This window comes from Tursiops truncatus, chromosome 19 (genome assembly GCF_011762595.2).
Source record: "Tursiops truncatus isolate mTurTru1 chromosome 19, mTurTru1.mat.Y, whole genome shotgun sequence".
Taxonomy (NCBI): Eukaryota; Metazoa; Chordata; class Mammalia; order Artiodactyla; family Delphinidae; genus Tursiops; species Tursiops truncatus.
Window position 1 is genome coordinate 36,786,502 of NC_047052.1, and position 7,480 is coordinate 36,793,981.

Genomic DNA, 7,480 nt, shown 5'->3' on the forward strand with positions numbered 1-7,480 from the left:
TGCAGAAAAGCTTGATTTGACTCAGAATATGTGTTAGAGTTTAATGGGTTTCTTCTCACTTTTCTATTGATAATATGTCTTTTTCCTAGTTTTTAAAAATTAATTAATTAATTTTTGGCTGCGTTGGGTCTTTGTTGCTGTGCATGGACATTCTCTAGTTGTGGCGAGTGGAGGCTACTCTTTGTTGCAGTGCGTGGACTTCTCATTGCGGTGGCTTCTCTTGCTGCGGAGCATGGGCCCTAGGCACACGGGCTTCAGTAGTCGTGGCACATGGGCTCAGTAGTTGTAGCTCGTGGGCTCTAGAGCGCAGGCTCAGTAGTTGTGGCGCATGGGCTTAGTTGCTCCGCGGCATGTGGGATCTTCCTGGACCAGGGCTCGAACCCACGTCCCCTGCATTGGCAGGCGAATTCTTAACCACTTGTGCCACCAGGGAAGTCCTTTCATTTTTTTTTTTATTGAGGAACCACGAATCAGGTTATTCTTAGTTCCGCATTCTTGCACTTATATCTACTTGAATTTCATTTACTGAAATTGAATTTGGACTGGAGAAATATTGTCAGGAAATAAAATGCCTGCTATGCCTCCACAGGAGGTGTTTTGATTTGATTTTGATCAGAGACAAGATACCTTGTGTGCTTCTCAGGAGTAACCTCCAAATCCCATATTTTGAGGAAATGAACCAACAGCTACAGAAGTGATTTGCTTCAGTCACCTGGCTGGGTTTGGGTGCAAACAAAAATACTAAGAAGTTGTAGAGAAATTGAGAACTTTTTGGTGGTGTTTGTCCTCACAGAATGCTATTTGGGCAGTAGAACCAAAAGTCCAGTATCTAAAGAGGGCAACCCTGTAACATTTTCATTAACCAAAATTCCCAGGTACTGCCTGAGCCTGGAATTTTCTCCCAAAGCAGAGCCTGAGATGAGGGAGGGCTTTTGTGTGCTAGTCGTTTTCTGTGGGAAGTTATCCGAGGAATATGAGTGTGGGGACTAAGGAGAGCAAGACAGGGAAGAGAGAAATCTTTCTCAAATAGAGGGATTCTCAAATTGATTATTACTGTGGGCAACTGGGACTTAATCCTTCCGGGACCTTCTGAGGAACCATGCACATAGAATGTGCCTCAAAAGATCTATCCAGGGCCATAGGAGGGGAGTGTCACCCACCAGCAACTTGAGTCCCCCACTGTTTATGGTTGCCCTTGGGTGTTAAGACCTTCCTAAATTCAGGCTAAGGTGACCAACTTGTTCCAATTTGCCTGGGGCTGTCCCAATTTCCAAACTGAATATCCTGCGTCCTACGAACCCCCTCAATCCTAGAAAAAGCTCGATGGTAGGTCACCCTGGTCCAAAATGGCCTGTGTGGGTTCCTGCAGAACTCAGTGGGTGTCAGACAGTGAACTACTTCCAGGGCAGAAAGCAAGAGGAACACAGTGCAGTGGAGATAAGAAGTCATCAGGCTACACCTTCCCAAAGTTGGTTGCAGCAGCAGTAGCTGGAGTAAAAAGTGGGCCATGTGGATGTGAGGTAGGCAAAAGAAGTACCCAGGACAGAGCCCACAGAGAGAGGAAGAGAGTCCTACCTGGAGGAGAAGGTGAAGCTACCCACCCACTCTCTGGCATGAGGTTGAAGGTGTAACCCCACAGGGCAGACCGTGGACCAGGGGTAGGTACTCTAGGGGAGGGGATTTTTGACTCAAAATAAGGAAGAATATTGTAACAGTTTCCAAGTTATCAAAATGTCTTGATTGAAAAGATCATTTGCCCCAATTGTCTCATGAGAAACATGAAGCCTAGGACAGGAACCGATGTGTCCCATGTCACCCAGGGGGTTGGAGCAGGGCCAGGATTAGAACTTTAGCTACCTGACTAGCCTGAAGTCAGGAGATGTGAGAAAAAGAATCAGACTACGTCATGAGGGAGAAGGTTCCCTGTTACTGGAGTCCTTCAAGAGAGTCTAAACTTTTTGGCCTGGCTACTGTGGGAGAGGATTCATGCTCTGGGTGACCTTAAGCTGCCCCCTATCCCAGAATTTTGTGGTACAATGACACATCAGAGTGGAGTCTCCAAAAGTAAAATGTCATAAGAATAGTAAGGGGGAGGTAGATGAAGAGTTAGAATTAAATAGTGAAGATTCAAACACAGCAGGTGGCACAGCCCAATGCTTATTCCTTCCATTCTCTCTGCATTGACTGGATCAGTCTGTGCATGAAAAGTCTGAAGTGTGAGTGCATGTGTTTGTGTACATTTGTGTGCATGTTTGTATGTGTGAATGCATATGAATGACTCTGTGTACGTCTGTGTGCATGAAGGTGCAAGAGCAAGCACGCGTATGTCTATGCACGTTTGCACGTGCATTCATGTGTACGCAAGTGTAAGTTTGTGTGTAGAGGAAGGGAACAAAATGGAAGGGTTGAATTGGGCTCAGATAGCTAAAATGATTCAAGCTCCATCAAAGAAAAACTGAGTCATTTAATGTGTTAAATATTCAAGTCTAAAGGCATTTTCAAGATAAACCTGGGCCAAATGCCTGTTCACAGATCTTTTCAAAAGATGCAAATGAAACAAGCACTTCAATTCTGAATTTTCACAAAGTGGATTTCAGACTCAAGCCCTGAAAGCCCTTTTTCCGGCTGGGAAAGAAAGATTTTCTCTGCAGTGCTCAGCAGTTCTAACTGAAGCTTGCTCTGTCGTCTGGGCCATTGGATAGTGAGAAACTAGAGTTTGAAGGGTTGAGGGAATGGGCCAGGGGTAGAGACCCAGAGCAACCAGGTGTACAGGTTGGGGTTGGATTCACCCATTCATTTTCTTTGTGTGTGCCTTTCTCTACTCCTTAAGGAGTAGCAGGCATGTACCACACATGGGTGGCTCACTGTGTTACTCTTGAGGCATCAGTTCAGTTTCTGGGGAAAGAGCTCAGATGCTGGACTGACTACACTGCAGTTTCAAGTTCCAGAATTGTTACTTATGCTGTCCAGCCCTGGGCCTGTCTCAGCTTCGTGTTCTATCTGTAAAGTACGGATAAGAGCAGAATGCTCCTTGCTTGCTCCCCATGGGAGGTTAAGTGTGATCATGGAAAATAGAAGCTGTTTGTAATCTGTAAAGTGCTCTATTAAAAAATGCTTAGCTCATCCTGGTGGACACAGCAGCCCTCATTATTCTTCTCCCCACCCCCCACCCCCATTGGACTTTCAGTCCACACTATACACAATACAGTGTGGGATTTTGTGTTGTTTCCTGTGATAGTCTGTCTTCACAAATATTGGAAGAATCTTGAGGCTAGGGACAATCTCTTTTACTTAAAAAGACAAAACAAAACCCCTTCTTGTTCACTACCTAACTTGTTGATTAACTCTCCTTATTTATTTATTTTCAATTTATTATATTATTTATTTATTTTATTTATTTTTGTCTGCATCAGATCTTTAGTTTTGGCACGTGGTATCTTCGTTGAGGCACGTGGGATCTTTTGTTGCGGCATGCGGGCTCCTTGTTGCCGCGCACGGGCTTCTCTCTAGTTGTGGTGTGCAGGTTTTTCTCTTCTCTAGTTGTGGTGCGCGGGGTCCAGAGTTCATGGGCTCTGTAGTTTGCAGCACGCAGGCTCTCTAGTTGAGGCGAGGGACCTCAGTAGTTGTGGCATGCGGGCTTAGTTGCCCCGCGGCATGTGGGACCTTAGTTCCCTGACCAGGGATCGAACCCACGTCCCCTGTAAGGTGGATTCTTTACCACTGGACCACCAGGGAAGTCCCAACTCTCCTTATTTAAATATCGACATTTATGTTTTCAACATTTATATCATCCATTTATTTTCACGTGTTGCTAAGGGACACCAAAATTTCAAAAAAAAAAGGGATATTTACTGACTTCTCTATCTTCTGTAAAAGCATCCATGAGAAGCAAACAGATGTTCTTCATAGGCTTCTGAATGCTTCGGACCTTCGGGGCAGTCACCCTCACCTTGCAGTGATTCCAGAGGCTGAGTCTCTCCAAAATGGGAATAAGGTTACCATCTTGGGAGAGGCCTTCCTGGATGATCTGAAGTTTTGGTGAGAATGAGAGCGGCAAGCAGTTCCTAGAGAACTGAGAACTGTTTGGTGCAAGGAGAAGACGTAGTGACTGTTTTCTTTAGCAAGCCTCCTTAGCATTTTTGGTAGGAAATTATACTGATTTGGAGCTAATTAATTTTATTCAGTTTTCATTTTCTTACTGCTTTCTTCAGAAATATCTCAAAGCTCTCTTTTACTTCATTTGCCATCAACACTAAATCATCATCCCCATGACAAAATCCAAGATAAGCAGATCATGGAGGTTACCTCATTGGTTTAGAATCCTGTGGTAATTGGGAATTTAATGACAAGACCTAGAGAGTCCAATCTGTTGCTAATCCAGGGACACAGCCCGACACACACACACACACACACACACACACACACACACACACACACACACATAGAGAGAGAGAGAGACAGAGAGAAGGAGAAAGAGGGAGAGAGACCTTTTACAGCCCTCACAGCACGGATCACTGGGGCACTGGACAGTTTAACAATTCTTTTCAGTAGGGTTCTTATCACTCAGGGTTGTATTGTGAAGGTCCTGAAACTAAAGCACTGCATTAAGAAAAAGGGAGTGGTGTGTTCTGTGGCCATCCTCCCCCCTCCTCAAATCCCTCACCCTCTTGCCTTTCTCCATTCTTCACTTTATCCCAGCTCTCACTTCCCCACACTGCATTTTGCATCTCTCAGCCTTGGGGAGGCTCACCTGAAGCTCAAGATAGGGTCAAGGTTGTCTATTGGGTACTGTACTCCATTTGTTAATTTAGAAAAAGCATTGTAGTTAAATTCTAATGTACTTATATTAAAACAGATCATTTATACTTGTATTAAAACAGCAGTATTCCTTCTATACTATTTGGTATAAGACGTTGCTCTTTAACCCTACACTTCTTTTTCTTGATTCTGTGCCTTTTTCTTCGTATCGTGCCCCTTTACCTGCTAACTCTGTCTACTTTCCGAGACTCAGTTTTGTTGTCACTTACTTCTGGAAGCCCCCTACTGATCTCTCTGGCAGCATCAGTCCTCCCATACTTCCTGGATGCATTGTTTTTATCACTCTAAGGCATGTCACTTCATGCCATATTATCTATTTATGGCCTGTCTCCTTCATGCTACTGCAAGGTCAGGGACTATGTCATATTTATCCCAGTGTCTCCAATCTTGCACAGGACTGGCCATATAATGGAGAGTCAGTGAATGTTCATTAGATTGATACTGATGTAGCATTCTCAAATACAAAATGATGATTCAAATCCACAAAGTAAGAATGCCATTTTTCTTCTCACAATAAGAGAATTATGAAACTGAATTTACTTTAGCAGAGCCTCTGCTAAAGGCGCTGGTGTTCCCGTCACCATCAAAGATGCAACTTTCCTTTATTCTCACACATGGGCTCATAGGGGCTTTACGATTCCGTCACGGCTCACAGCTCTGTGATTGCAAGATCCTCTCTCGCCTCCTGATTTCCCTCTAAGCCTACAGAGGATGACAGGAGGGGAGCTGCTTGTAGAGAGAGACAGACAGCTGGAAAACACACTATCCTTCCCCCTCATATCGCTCCACCTGGAAGCTAGATGGGGTGACTACTGCTATGTGGTGTGAAGGCATCATCTAACCTTTGATTTCACATCTAAGATCAGATTACTCAGGTTCATAATGACCGCAGCTGGCTCAGAGCCTCTGGGAAGCAGATGGCATTGGGGTGTTCCCTCTCCAGCCTGGGAGGTGTGCACTGCATCCAAAGCCTTGGTAAGGATGGGGGAGTCTTAGTCTGAGTTTCCCCAGAAGTACACCCCAAGGCAAGGATTTGAGTGCAAGCAGTTTATTTGGGAAGTGAACCCAGGAAGCACTGATAAAGGAGGTGGCAGTGAGTCAGGGAAGGGAAGACAGCCAACAAGGGAGAGTTAATGAGTTTCCATGGTGGGCAGCAGGAGTTTAATCTTGTTGGGGACTCCGGGAGACAGGGTGGAACTTGCACCTCAGAGTGACCCTGTCAGATGGACGAAGGAGCTGGGGTCCGGTCATTGGCTGGCGATTGCTCCTGGGGAGCTTAATTCCCCGGCATTTCTGGTCTGCCACATATGTGGGCAGAACGGGCTCCAGTGTCAAGAGGAAACCCTCAGGCAAAGGAATTCAGTCTGGCCAGTGGAGGTTGGGCTGGTGGGCATGGAAGTGCTCTGTGCCATGGGGCCTCAGATGTTTGCTGCAGGCAGGGTGCAACAGCTCCTGGAGCCTAGCTGGCACAATGTCCTGTGCCAACCCTGGCTCCCAGTTGGAGGGTTGACAGGTTTGCTTGCTGGCAAGGTCACTTCCAGGCCCTTATGCAATTGTTACAAACAAACGGCTCCTTTTAATCTTAAATGGCAGACTGTCAGAATTTACGAGAGCAAGGCATTAAAATGTTCTTGAAAAGTTTTTGATAATCTAGCTTGTATTTGGTCAGTACTGACATTAGGGTTTAAAAATGTCTCAGAAGGCTTCCCTGGTGGCGCAGTGGTTGAGAGTCCGCCTGCCAATGCAGGAGATGCGGGTTCATGCCCCGGTCCAGGAAGATCCCACATGCCACGGAGCGGCTGGGCCCGTGAGCCATGGCCGCTGAGCCTGCGCGTCCGGAGCCTGTACTCTGCAACGGGAGAGGCCACAACAGTGAGAGGCCCGCGTACGGCAAAAAAAAAAAAAAAAAAAAAGAAATATGTCTCAGAGCTCCTCAGTTGGTTTGATCTCTACCACTCCAATCTTCTGAAGAATAATTTAATAAATTGGTTATTATGAAAGCTCCACAATGAAATGCAACTGGATTGTGCAGTGCAGTGATGCAACTTCAAAGCGAAGGTGTTGCAGGAACCAGAGGTGTCAGAAGGCTGGCCAGTCTGCTCTCAGTTTAAAGCATTTGTCCCAAACATGGACTTTATTTATTAGAATAGCAATGAGGATTTATCAGGAATGCTAACAAAAGAGTTTTTGTGCTTTCCTTGCATATTATCCCTTCTTAATGATGAGTTTTGGGGGAATATTATACAAATGTTCAGTTGTAAAAGTTACTCCAGGAGAATGTTATACTTTTGCTTAATATTTAAGCATTTGCTAATCTTTGGGGACCAGAATTAACACTCAACACTAACTTTTTTTAAGAAAAAACTTCACATTTGCATTGCCCTTTATTAATCAGGTGAGACAATATCAGTCAAAAACACTTTGTAAACTGTGAAGTGCTCACTCTCATTCCTCAGGCTTTAAATCTTACCTGACAGTTCAGCCCAAGATACGAGTCAGGTTGAAGATCTGTCTGTGAAGGTTCTGGGTGAAGAAATACCAGCTTGGAGAGAGGACAGCAGCCAGGTGTGGGGAGTAACCTCCTTCCTGGTAGGGATGCTGAGGAGAAATGGTCCATACTTATGGTTTCATTGATCCTGGGGGTGCTCGCTAAGCACAGAGC